General features: G+C 51.0%; 9 non-coding genes across 9 annotated transcripts; all 9 read right to left on the bottom strand.

Annotated features, from left to right (window-relative positions):
* Positions 1 to 358: 358 nt before the first annotated feature.
* On the bottom strand, positions 359 to 431 carry Trnaa-ugc. Its single transcript has one exon. It is a non-coding gene; the product is annotated as a tRNA-Ala (tRNA).
* A 6,706-nt stretch (positions 432 to 7,137) lies between these two features.
* Positions 7,138 to 7,210, bottom strand: Trnaa-agc. Its single transcript has one exon. It is a non-coding gene; the product is annotated as a tRNA-Ala (tRNA).
* Positions 7,211 to 7,626: 416 nt separating this feature from the next.
* Trnaa-ugc lies at positions 7,627 to 7,699 on the bottom strand. The gene has a single exon. It is a non-coding gene; the product is annotated as a tRNA-Ala (tRNA).
* Positions 7,700 to 8,712: 1,013 nt separating this feature from the next.
* Trnaa-agc lies at positions 8,713 to 8,785 on the bottom strand. Its single transcript has one exon. It is a non-coding gene; the product is annotated as a tRNA-Ala (tRNA).
* Positions 8,786 to 9,201: 416 nt separating this feature from the next.
* Positions 9,202 to 9,274, bottom strand: Trnaa-ugc. The gene has a single exon. It is a non-coding gene; the product is annotated as a tRNA-Ala (tRNA).
* A 1,013-nt stretch (positions 9,275 to 10,287) lies between these two features.
* On the bottom strand, positions 10,288 to 10,360 carry Trnaa-agc. The gene has a single exon. It is a non-coding gene; the product is annotated as a tRNA-Ala (tRNA).
* Positions 10,361 to 10,776: 416 nt separating this feature from the next.
* Positions 10,777 to 10,849, bottom strand: Trnaa-ugc. Its single transcript has one exon. It is a non-coding gene; the product is annotated as a tRNA-Ala (tRNA).
* Positions 10,850 to 11,862: 1,013 nt separating this feature from the next.
* Positions 11,863 to 11,935, bottom strand: Trnaa-agc. The gene has a single exon. It is a non-coding gene; the product is annotated as a tRNA-Ala (tRNA).
* A 416-nt stretch (positions 11,936 to 12,351) lies between these two features.
* On the bottom strand, positions 12,352 to 12,424 carry Trnaa-ugc. The gene has a single exon. It is a non-coding gene; the product is annotated as a tRNA-Ala (tRNA).
* Positions 12,425 to 12,501: the final 77 nt, after the last annotated feature.

Genomic DNA, 12,501 nt, shown 5'->3' with positions numbered 1-12,501 from the left:
TATTCCGCTGACAAACACTACTCTCAATGTGTCCGTGAGGGTGTCTTTCAGGTTTCCTGCATTCTGTATCGAATCGTAGTTGGCCAAAATCAAAGTGGCACGCACGACGTCGAAAATAGCGTTCGGCCAACGCTCTGAGGTAGACGAACGTGTTGTCCACTCTCTAGACTTCATTGAGGTTAGGCCGTTATACCTAAGGCAGATTTGCACTCGATGACACCTCGACAACAGCCGGTCCTCACATTTACGTCTTGCTCTCCTTACGTCAGTATACGAGTCTGTGACGCTGGCTTTGCAACATCTTGCGTGCCTTTAGGCTCGCCGCGACCAACACTTACCACGCACTGACCACAAAACATGGAGGCGCCGGGGCTTGAACCCGGGACCTTTCACATGCAAAGCGAACGCTCTACCAACTGAGCTACGCCCCCAAGCACAACCAAGCTGCGCTGTTCTCCGTTCTTTGCTACTCTCATGTGCACGGACGCGATGGTTGGTTGGTTTGCAGGGGTGAAGGGACCAGAGTACAAAGGCGCGGACACGTTCACATACGCAAGAGTTCCAAGTAGTTTCGATGCTCTGGTATTACGACTGCAAATTCCGTCCGTTTTTAACGTCTTAAATTGAAGGGACAGTCACAAGTTGCTCCGTTTTCACTCCATGTCGACAATCACACAGCACCTGAGGTAACAAGCACATCTGAAGACCCATTGTGCACTCGACTGTTCATGCCAACTCACTGCCTCGCACTTTACTACTGTGTACCACTCTTGTCGTCCAACTGCAAAAGACTGGGCCACAACAACTTTCCGCGTCTCCATTGCACTGCGCAAACTACGAAACGCTCCCCAAACATGGCACTCACCCACGCAGACGACTTTTCCGACTTTACACGACGCTCACGCAACGCTCACGCTAGTGACAGCCTTATTTAGAGCTTGACGTCGCACACAAGCGAATGAGCACATTTCGCCGACGACTTAGGCCGCCCTCCTAGTGTGGCTGTTCGGTGTCTGCAGGCAGCGAGGGGCTGCAAGCTTCCTGTGTTCGCGCCTATGTCACCTCTGCTTGCTTGTCAGAGACAGAGTATCGCAAAACATACAACTCACTCCATGAATTGATTGCTACGGCATCTGTCATCAGCAGTCACAACTAGCAACACCAGTAGCAGCCGACTGCACGTCAAGAATTGGAATGTGCAGTGGGATTTTTGTGAATTCGGCGCAAGGCTGATCTTTGCGACATAGGTTTGAGAATCTTATGGGAACACTTGTACTGTTTCTAAATTAAGTGTAGTGGTGGGAGGAGGGTGCTTCGTGCGCATTACAGCACGCTTGCCAATTGTGGCTGCTAATCGTTGGCTCGTATCTGCCTTGACACATTTTCTGGCTGTGAATTATTCCACTTGCATGGCAGTGTGCGCATGTTGGTGTGTTAAAAATTCTGGAGGCGCTGCCTCGCACTTTACTACTGTGTACCACTCTTGTCGTCCAACTGCAAAAGACTGGGCCACAACAACTTTCCGCGTCTCCATTGCACTGCGCAAACTACGAAACGCTCCCCAAACATGGCACTCACCCACGCAGACGACTTTTCCGACTTTACACGACGCTCACGCTAGTGACAGCCTTATTTAGAGCTTGACGTCGCACACAAGCGAATGAGCACATTTCGCCGACGACTTAGGCCGCCCTCCTAGTGTGGCTGTTCGGTGTCTGCAGGCAGCGAGGGGCTGCAAGCTTCCTGTGTTCGCGCCTATGTCACCTCTGCTTGCTTGTCAGAGACAGAGTATCGCAAAACATACAACTCACTCCATGAATTGATTGCTACGGCATCTGTCATCAGCAGTCACAACTAGCAACACCAGTAGCAGCCGACTGCACGTCAAGAATTGGAATGTGCAGTGGGATTTTTGTGAATTCGGCGCAAGGCTGATCTTTGCGACATAGGTTTGAGAATCTTATGGGAACACTTGTACTGTTTCTAAATTAAGTGTAGTGGTGGGAGGAGGGTGCTTCGTGCGCATTACAGCACGCTTGCCAATTGTGGCTGCTAATCGTTGGCTCGTATCTGCCTTGACACATTTTCTGGCTGTGAATTATTCCACTTGCATGGCAGTGTGCGCATGTTGGTGTGTTAAAAATTCTGGAGGCGCTGCCTCGCACTTTACTACTGTGTACCACTCTTGTCGTCCAACTGCAAAAGACTGGGCCACAACAACTTTCCGCGTCTCCATTGCACTGCGCAAACTACGAAACGCTCCCCAAACATGGCACTCACCCACGCAGACGACTTTTCCGACTTTACACGACGCTCACGCAACGCTCACGCTAGTGACAGCCTTATTTAGAGCTTGACGTCGCACACAAGCGAATGAGCACATTTCGCCGACGACTTAGGCCGCCCTCCTAGTGTGGCTGTTCGGTGTCTGCAGGCAGCGAGGGGCTGCAAGCTTCCTGTGTTCGCGCCTATGTCACCTCTGCTTGCTTGTCAGAGACAGAGTATCGCAAAACATACAACTCACTCCATGAATTGATTGCTACGGCATCTGTCATCAGCAGTCACAACTAGCAACACCAGTAGCAGCCGACTGCACGTCAAGAATTGGAATGTGCAGTGGGATTTTTGTGAATTCGGCGCAAGGCTGATCTTTGCGACATAGGTTTGAGAATCTTATGGGAACACTTGTACTGTTTCTAAATTAAGTGTAGTGGTGGGAGGAGGGTGCTTCGTGCGCATTACAGCACGCTTGCCAATTGTGGCTGCTAATCGTTGGCTCGTATCTGCCTTGACACATTTTCTGGCTGTGAATTATTCCACTTGCATGGCAGTGTGCGCATGTTGGTGTGTTAAAAATTCTGGAGGCGCTGCCTCGCACTTTACTACTGTGTACCACTCTTGTCGTCCAACTGCAAAAGACTGGGCCACAACAACTTTCCGCGTCTCCATTGCACTGCGCAAACTACGAAACGCTCCCCAAACATGGCACTCACCCACGCAGACGACTTTTCCGACTTTACACGACGCTCACGCAACGCTCACGCTAGTGACAGCCTTATTTAGAGCTTGACGTCGCACACAAGCGAATGAGCACATTTCGCCGACGACTTAGGCCGCCCTCCTAGTGTGGCTGTTCGGTGTCTGCAGGCAGCGAGGGGCTGCAAGCTTCCTGTGTTCGCGCCTATGTCACCTCTGCTTGCTTGTCAGAGACAGAGTATCGCAAAACATACAACTCACTCCATGAATTGATTGCTACGGCATCTGTCATCAGCAGTCACAACTAGCAACACCAGTAGCAGCCGACTGCACGTCAAGAATTGGAATGTGCAGTGGGATTTTTGTGAATTCGGCGCAAGGCTGATCTTTGCGACATAGGTTTGAGAATCTTATGGGAACACTTGTACTGTTTCTAAATTAAGTGTAGTGGTGGGAGGAGGGTGCTTCGTGCGCATTACAGCACGCTTGCCAATTGTGGCTGCTAATCGTTGGCTCGTATCTGCCTTGACACATTTTCTGGCTGTGAATTATTCCACTTGCATGGCAGTGTGCGCATGTTGGTGTGTTAAAAATTCTGGAGGCGCTGCCTCGCACTTTACTACTGTGTACCACTCTTGTCGTCCAACTGCAAAAGACTGGGCCACAACAACTTTCCGCGTCTCCATTGCACTGCGCAAACTACGAAACGCTCCCCAAACATGGCACTCACCCACGCAGACGACTTTTCCGACTTTACACGACGCTCACGCAACGCTCACGCTAGTGACAGCCTTATTTAGAGCTTGACGTCGCACACAAGCGAATGAGCACATTTCGCCGACGACTTAGGCCGCCCTCCTAGTGTGGCTGTTCGGTGTCTGCAGGCAGCGAGGGGCTGCAAGCTTCCTGTGTTCGCGCCTATGTCACCTCTGCTTGCTTGTCAGAGACAGAGTATCGCAAAACATACAACTCACTCCATGAATTGATTGCTACGGCATCTGTCATCAGCAGTCACAACTAGCAACACCAGTAGCAGCCGACTGCACGTCAAGAATTGGAATGTGCAGTGGGATTTTTGTGAATTCGGCGCAAGGCTGATCTTTGCGACATAGGTTTGAGAATCTTATGGGAACACTTGTACTGTTTCTAAATTAAGTGTAGTGGTGGGAGGAGGGTGCTTCGTGCGCATTACAGCACGCTTGCCAATTGTGGCTGCTAATCGTTGGCTCGTATCTGCCTTGACACATTTTCTGGCTGTGAATTATTCCACTTGCATGGCAGTGTGCGCATGTTGGTGTGTTAAAAATTCTGGAGGCGCTGCCTCGCACTTTACTACTGTGTACCACTCTTGTCGTCCAACTGCAAAAGACTGGGCCACAACAACTTTCCGCGTCTCCATTGCACTGCGCAAACTACGAAACGCTCCCCAAACATGGCACTCACCCACGCAGACGACTTTTCCGACTTTACACGACGCTCACGCAACGCTCACGCTAGTGACAGCCTTATTTAGAGCTTGACGTCGCACACAAGCGAATGAGCACATTTCGCCGACGACTTAGGCCGCCCTCCTAGTGTGGCTGTTCGGTGTCTGCAGGCAGCGAGGGGCTGCAAGCTTCCTGTGTTCGCGCCTATGTCACCTCTGCTTGCTTGTCAGAGACAGAGTATCGCAAAACATACAACTCACTCCATGAATTGATTGCTACGGCATCTGTCATCAGCAGTCACAACTAGCAACACCAGTAGCAGCCGACTGCACGTCAAGAATTGGAATGTGCAGTGGGATTTTTGTGAATTCGGCGCAAGGCTGATCTTTGCGACATAGGTTTGAGAATCTTATGGGAACACTTGTACTGTTTCTAAATTAAGTGTAGTGGTGGGAGGAGGGTGCTTCGTGCGCATTACAGCACGCTTGCCAATTGTGGCTGCTAATCGTTGGCTCGTATCTGCCTTGACACATTTTCTGGCTGTGAATTATTCCACTTGCATGGCAGTGTGCGCATGTTGGTGTGTTAAAAATTCTGGAGGCGCTGCCTCGCACTTTACTACTGTGTACCACTCTTGTCGTCCAACTGCAAAAGACTGGGCCACAACAACTTTCCGCGTCTCCATTGCACTGCGCAAACTACGAAACGCTCCCCAAACATGGCACTCACCCACGCAGACGACTTTTCCGACTTTACACGACGCTCACGCAACGCTCACGCTAGTGACAGCCTTATTTAGAGCTTGACGTCGCACACAAGCGAATGAGCACATTTCGCCGACGACTTAGGCCGCCCTCCTAGTGTGGCTGTTCGGTGTCTGCAGGCAGCGAGGGGCTGCAAGCTTCCTGTGTTCGCGCCTATGTCACCTCTGCTTGCTTGTCAGAGACAGAGTATCGCAAAACATACAACTCACTCCATGAATTGATTGCTACGGCATCTGTCATCAGCAGTCACAACTAGCAACACCAGTAGCAGCCGACTGCACGTCAAGAATTGGAATGTGCAGTGGGATTTTTGTGAATTCGGCGCAAGGCTGATCTTTGCGACATAGGTTTGAGAATCTTATGGGAACACTTGTACTGTTTCTAAATTAAGTGTAGTGGTGGGAGGAGGGTGCTTCGTGCGCATTACAGCACGCTTGCCAATTGTGGCTGCTAATCGTTGGCTCGTATCTGCCTTGACACATTTTCTGGCTGTGAATTATTCCACTTGCATGGCAGTGTGCGCATGTTGGTGTGTTAAAAATTCTGGAGGCGCTGCCTCGCACTTTACTACTGTGTACCACTCTTGTCGTCCAACTGCAAAAGACTGGGCCACAACAACTTTCCGCGTCTCCATTGCACTGCGCAAACTACGAAACGCTCCCCAAACATGGCACTCACCCACGCAGACGACTTTTCCGACTTTACACGACGCTCACGCAACGCTCACGCTAGTGACAGCCTTATTTAGAGCTTGACGTCGCACACAAGCGAATGAGCACATTTCGCCGACGACTTAGGCCGCCCTCCTAGTGTGGCTGTTCGGTGTCTGCAGGCAGCGAGGGGCTGCAAGCTTCCTGTGTTCGCGCCTATGTCACCTCTGCTTGCTTGTCAGAGACAGAGTATCGCAAAACATACAACTCACTCCATGAATTGATTGCTACGGCATCTGTCATCAGCAGTCACAACTAGCAACACCAGTAGCAGCCGACTGCACGTCAAGAATTGGAATGTGCAGTGGGATTTTTGTGAATTCGGCGCAAGGCTGATCTTTGCGACATAGGTTTGAGAATCTTATGGGAACACTTGTACTGTTTCTAAATTAAGTGTAGTGGTGGGAGGAGGGTGCTTCGTGCGCATTACAGCACGCTTGCCAATTGTGGCTGCTAATCGTTGGCTCGTATCTGCCTTGACACATTTTCTGGCTGTGAATTATTCCACTTGCATGGCAGTGTGCGCATGTTGGTGTGTTAAAAATTCTGGAGGCGCTGCCTCGCACTTTACTACTGTGTACCACTCTTGTCGTCCAACTGCAAAAGACTGGGCCACAACAACTTTCCGCGTCTCCATTGCACTGCGCAAACTACGAAACGCTCCCCAAACATGGCACTCACCCACGCAGACGACTTTTCCGACTTTACACGACGCTCACGCAACGCTCACGCTAGTGACAGCCTTATTTAGAGCTTGACGTCGCACACAAGCGAATGAGCACATTTCGCCGACGACTTAGGCCGCCCTCCTAGTGTGGCTGTTCGGTGTCTGCAGGCAGCGAGGGGCTGCAAGCTTCCTGTGTTCGCGCCTATGTCACCTCTGCTTGCTTGTCAGAGACAGAGTATCGCAAAACATACAACTCACTCCATGAATTGATTGCTACGGCATCTGTCATCAGCAGTCACAACTAGCAACACCAGTAGCAGCCGACTGCACGTCAAGAATTGGAATGTGCAGTGGGATTTTTGTGAATTCGGCGCAAGGCTGATCTTTGCGACATAGGTTTGAGAATCTTATGGGAACACTTGTACTGTTTCTAAATTAAGTGTAGTGGTGGGAGGAGGGTGCTTCGTGCGCATTACAGCACGCTTGCCAATTGTGGCTGCTAATCGTTGGCTCGTATCTGCCTTGACACATTTTCTGGCTGTGAATTATTCCACTTGCATGGCAGTGTGCGCATGTTGGTGTGTTAAAAATTCTGGAGGCGCTGGGTATCGATCCCAGTACCTCTCGCATGCTAAGCGAGCGCTCTACCATCTGAGCTACGCCCCCTGCTGACGAACTGCGCTACATACAGCCATATCAATGACACAGACCCTTGCACTCCCATTATTCCGCTGACAAACACTACTCTCAATGTGTCCGTGAGGGTGTCTTTCAGGTTTCCTGCATTCTGTATCGAATCGTAGTTGGCCAAAATCAAAGTGGCACGCACGACGTCGAAAATAGCGTTCGGCCAACGCTCTGAGGTAGACGAACGTGTTGTCCACTCTCTAGACTTCATTGAGGTTAGGCCGTTATACCTAAGGCAGATTTGCACTCGATGACACCTCGACAACAGCCGGTCCTCACATTTACGTCTTGCTCTCCTTACGTCAGTATACGAGTCTGTGACGCTGGCTTTGCAACATCTTGCGTGCCTTTAGGCTCGCCGCGACCAACACTTACCACGCACTGACCACAAAACATGGAGGCGCCGGGGCTTGAACCCGGGACCTTTCACATGCAAAGCGAACGCTCTACCACCTGAGCTACGCCCCCAAGCACAACCAAGCTGCGCTGTTCTCCGTTCTTTGCGACTCTTATGTGCACGGACGCGATGGTTGGTTGGTTTGCAGGGGTGAAGGGACCAGAGTACAAAGGCGCGGACACGTTCACATACGCAAGAGTTCCAAGTAGTTTCGATGCTCTGGTATTACGACTGCAAATTCCGTCCGTTTTTAACGTCTTAAATTGAAGGGACAGTCACAAGTTGCTCCGTTTTCACTCCATGTCGACAATCACACAGCACCTGAGGTAACAAGCACATCTGAAGACCCATTGTGCACTCGACTGTTCATGCCAACTCACTGCCTCGCACTTTACTACTGTGTACCACTCTTGTCGTCCAACTGCAAAAGACTGGGCCACAACAACTTTCCGCGTCTCCATTGCACTGCGCAAACTACGAAACGCTCCCCAAACATGGCACTCACCCACGCAGACGACTTTTCCGACTTTACACGACGCTCACGCAACGCTCACGCTAGTGACAGCCTTATTTAGAGCTTGACGTCGCACACAAGCGAATGAGCACATTTCGCCGACGACTTAGGCCGCCCTCCTAGTGTGGCTGTTCGGTGTCTGCAGGCAGCGAGGGGCTGCAAGCTTCCTGTGTTCGCGCCTATGTCACCTCTGCTTGCTTGTCAGAGACAGAGTATCGCAAAACATACAACTCACTCCATGAATTGATTGCTACGGCATCTGTCATCAGCAGTCACAACTAGCAACACCAGTAGCAGCCGACTGCACGTCAAGAATTGGAATGTGCAGTGGGATTTTTGTGAATTCGGCGCAAGGCTGATCTTTGCGACATAGGTTTGAGAATCTTATGGGAACACTTGTACTGTTTCTAAATTAAGTGTAGTGGTGGGAGGAGGGTGCTCCGTGCGCATTACAGCACGCTTGCCAATTGTGGCTGCTAATCGTTGGCTCGTATCTGCCTTGACACATTTTCTGGCTGTGATATATTCCACTTGCATGGCAGTGTGCGCATGTTGGTGTGTTAAAAATTCTGGAGGCGCTGGGTATCGATCCCAGTACCTCTCGCATGCTAAGCGAGCGCTCTACCATCTGAGCTACGCCCCCTGCTGACGAACTGCGCTACATACAGCCATATCAATGACACAGACCCTTGCACTCCCATTATTCCGCTGACAAACACTACTCTCAATGTGTCCGTGAGGGTGTCTTTCAGGTTTCCTGCATTCTGTATCGAATCGTAGTTGGCCAAAATCAAAGTGGCACGCACGACGTCGAAAATAGCGTTCGGCCAACGCTCTGAGGTAGACGAACGTGTTGTCCACTCTCTAGACTTCATTGAGGTTAGGCCGTTATACCTAAGGCAGATTTGCACTCGATGACACCTCGACAACAGCCGGTCCTCACATTTACGTCTTGCTCTCCTTACGTCAGTATACGAGTCTGTGACGCTGGCTTTGCAACATCTTGCGTGCCTTTAGGCTCGCCGCGACCAACACTTACCACGCACTGACCACAAAACATGGAGGCGCCGGGGCTTGAACCCGGGACCTTTCACATGCAAAGCGAACGCTCTACCAACTCAGCTACGCCCCCAAGCACAACCAAGCTGCGCTGTTCTCCGTTCTTTGCTACTCTCATGTGCACGGACGCGATGGTTGGTTGGTTTGCAGGGGTGAAGGGACCAGAGTACAAAGGCGCGGACACGTTCACATACGCAAGAGTTCCAAGTAGTTTCGATGCTCTGGTATTACGACTGCAAATTCCGTCCGTTTTTAACGTCTTAAATTGAAGGGACAGTCACAAGTTGCTCCGTTTTCACTCCATGTCGACAATCACACAGCACCTGAGGTAACAAGCACATCTGAAGACCCATTGTGCACTCGACTGTTCATGCCAACTCACTGCCTCGCACTTTACTACTGTGTACCACTCTTGTCGTCCAACTGCAAAAGACTGGGCCACAACAACTTTCCGCGTCTCCATTGCACTGCGCAAACTACGAAACGCTCCCCAAACATGGCACTCACCCACGCAGACGACTTTTCCGACTTTACACGACGCTCACGCAACGCTCACGCTAGTGACAGCCTTATTTAGAGCTTGACGTCGCACACAAGCGAATGAGCACATTTCGCCGACGACTTAGGCCGCCCTCCTAGTGTGGCTGTTCGGTGTCTGCAGGCAGCGAGGGGCTGCAAGCTTCCTGTGTTCGCGCCTATGTCACCTCTGCTTGCTTGTCAGAGACAGAGTATCGCAAAACATACAACTCACTCCATGAATTGATTGCTACGGCATCTGTCATCAGCAGTCACAACTAGCAACACCAGTAGCAGCCGACTGCACGTCAAGAATTGGAATGTGCAGTGGGATTTTTGTGAATTCGGCGCAAGGCTGATCTTTGCGACATAGGTTTGAGAATCTTATGGGAACACTTGTACTGTTTCTAAATTAAGTGTAGTGGTGGGAGGAGGGTGCTTCGTGCGCATTACAGCACGCTTGCCAATTGTGGCTGCTAATCGTTGGCTCGTATCTGCCTTGACACATTTTCTGGCTGTGATATATTCCACTTGCATGGCAGTGTGCGCATGTTGGTGTGTTAAAAATTCTGGAGGCGCTGGGTATCGACCCCAGTACCTCTCGCATGCTAAGCGAGCGCTCTACCATCTGAGCTACGCCCCCTGCTGACGAACTGCGCTACATACAGCCATATCAATGACACAGACCCTTGCACTCCCATTATTCCGCTGACAAACACTACTCTCAATGTGTCCGTGAGGGTGTCTTTCAGGTTTCCTGCATTCTGTATCGAATCGTAGTTGGCCAAAATCAAAGTGGCACGCACGACGTCGAAAATAGCGTTCGGCCAACGCTCTGAGGTAGACGAACGTGTTGTCCACTCTCTAGACTTCATTGAGGTTAGGCCGTTATACCTAAGGCAGATTTGCACTCGATGACACCTCGACAACAGCCGGTCCTCACATTTACGTCTTGCTCTCCTTACGTCAGTATACGAGTCTGTGACGCTGGCTTTGCAACATCTTGCGTGCCTTTAGGCTCGCCGCGACCAACACTTACCACGCACTGACCACAAAACATGGAGGCGCCGGGGCTTGAACCCGGGACCTTTCACATGCAAAGCGAACGCTCTACCAACTGAGCTACGCCCCCAAGCACAACCAAGCTGCGCTGTTCTCCGTTCTTTGCTACTCTTATGTGCACGGACGCGATGGTTGGTTGGTTTGCAGGGGTGAAGGGACCAGAGTACAAAGGCGCGGACACGTTCACATACGCAAGAGTTCCAAGTAGTTTCGATGCTCTGGTATTACGACTGCAAATTCCGTCCGTTTTTAACGTCTTAAATTGAAGGGACAGTCACAAGTTGCTCCGTTTTCACTCCATGTCGACAATCACACAGCACCTGAGGTAACAAGCACATCTGAAGACCCATTGTGCACTCGACTGTTCATGCCAACTCACTGCCTCGCACTTTACTACTGTGTACCACTCTTGTCGTCCAACTGCAAAAGACTGGGCCACAACAACTTTCCGCGTCTCCATTGCACTGCGCAAACTACGAAACGCTCCCCAAACATGGCACTCACCCACGCAGACGACTTTTCCGACTTTACACGACGCTCACGCAACGCTCACGCTAGTGACAGCCTTATTTAGAGCTTGACGTCGCACACAAGCGAATGAGCACATTTCGCCGACGACTTAGGCCGCCCTCCTAGTGTGGCTGTTCGGTGTCTGCAGGCAGCGAGGGGCTGCAAGCTTCCTGTGTTCGCGCCTATGTCACCTCTGCTTGCTTGTCAGAGACAGAGTATCGCAAAACATACAACTCACTCCATGAATTGATTGCTACGGCATCTGTCATCAGCAGTCACAACTAGCAACACCAGTAGCAGCCGACTGCACGTCAAGAATTGGAATGTGCAGTGGGATTTTTGTGAATTCGGCGCAAGGCTGATCTTTGCGACATAGGTTTGAGAATCTTATGGGAACACTTGTACTGTTTCTAAATTAAGTGTAGTGGTGGGAGGAGGGTGCTCCGTGCGCATTACAGCACGCTTGCCAATTGTGGCTGCTAATCGTTGGCTCGTATCTGCCTTGACACATTTTCTGGCTGTGATATATTCCACTTGCATGGCAGTGTGCGCATGTTGGTGTGTTAAAAATTCTGGAGGCGCTGGGTATCGATCCCAGTACCTCTCGCATGCTAAGCGAGCGCTCTACCATCTGAGCTACGCCCCCTGCTGACGAACTGCGCTACATACAGCCATATCAATGACACAGACCCTTGCACTCCCATTATTCCGCTGACAAACACTACTCTCAATGTGTCCGTGAGGGTGTCTTTCAGGTTTCCTGCATTCTGTATCGAATCGTAGTTGGCCAAAATCAAAGTGGCACGCACGACGTCGAAAATAGCGTTCGGCCAACGCTCTGAGGTAGACGAACGTGTTGTCCACTCTCTAGACTTCATTGAGGTTAGGCCGTTATACCTAAGGCAGATTTGCACTCGATGACACCTCGACAACAGCCGGTCCTCACATTTACGTCTTGCTCTCCTTACGTCAGTATACGAGTCTGTGACGCTGGCTTTGCAACATCTTGCGTGCCTTTAGGCTCGCCGCGACCAACACTTACCACGCACTGACCACAAAACATGGAGGCGCCGGGGCTTGAACCCGGGACCTTTCACATGCAAAGCGAACGCTCTACCAACTGAGCTACGCCCCCAAGCACAACCAAGCTGCGCTGTTCTCCGTTCTTTGCTACTCTCATGTGCACGGACGCGATGGTTGGTTGGTTTGCAG

The sequence above is a fragment of the Schistocerca americana genome, unplaced genomic scaffold (genome assembly GCF_021461395.2).
Source record: "Schistocerca americana isolate TAMUIC-IGC-003095 unplaced genomic scaffold, iqSchAmer2.1 HiC_scaffold_912, whole genome shotgun sequence".
NCBI lineage: Eukaryota > Metazoa > Arthropoda > Insecta > Orthoptera > Acrididae > Schistocerca > Schistocerca americana.
This window is presented reverse-complemented; position numbering and strand designations above follow the sequence as displayed.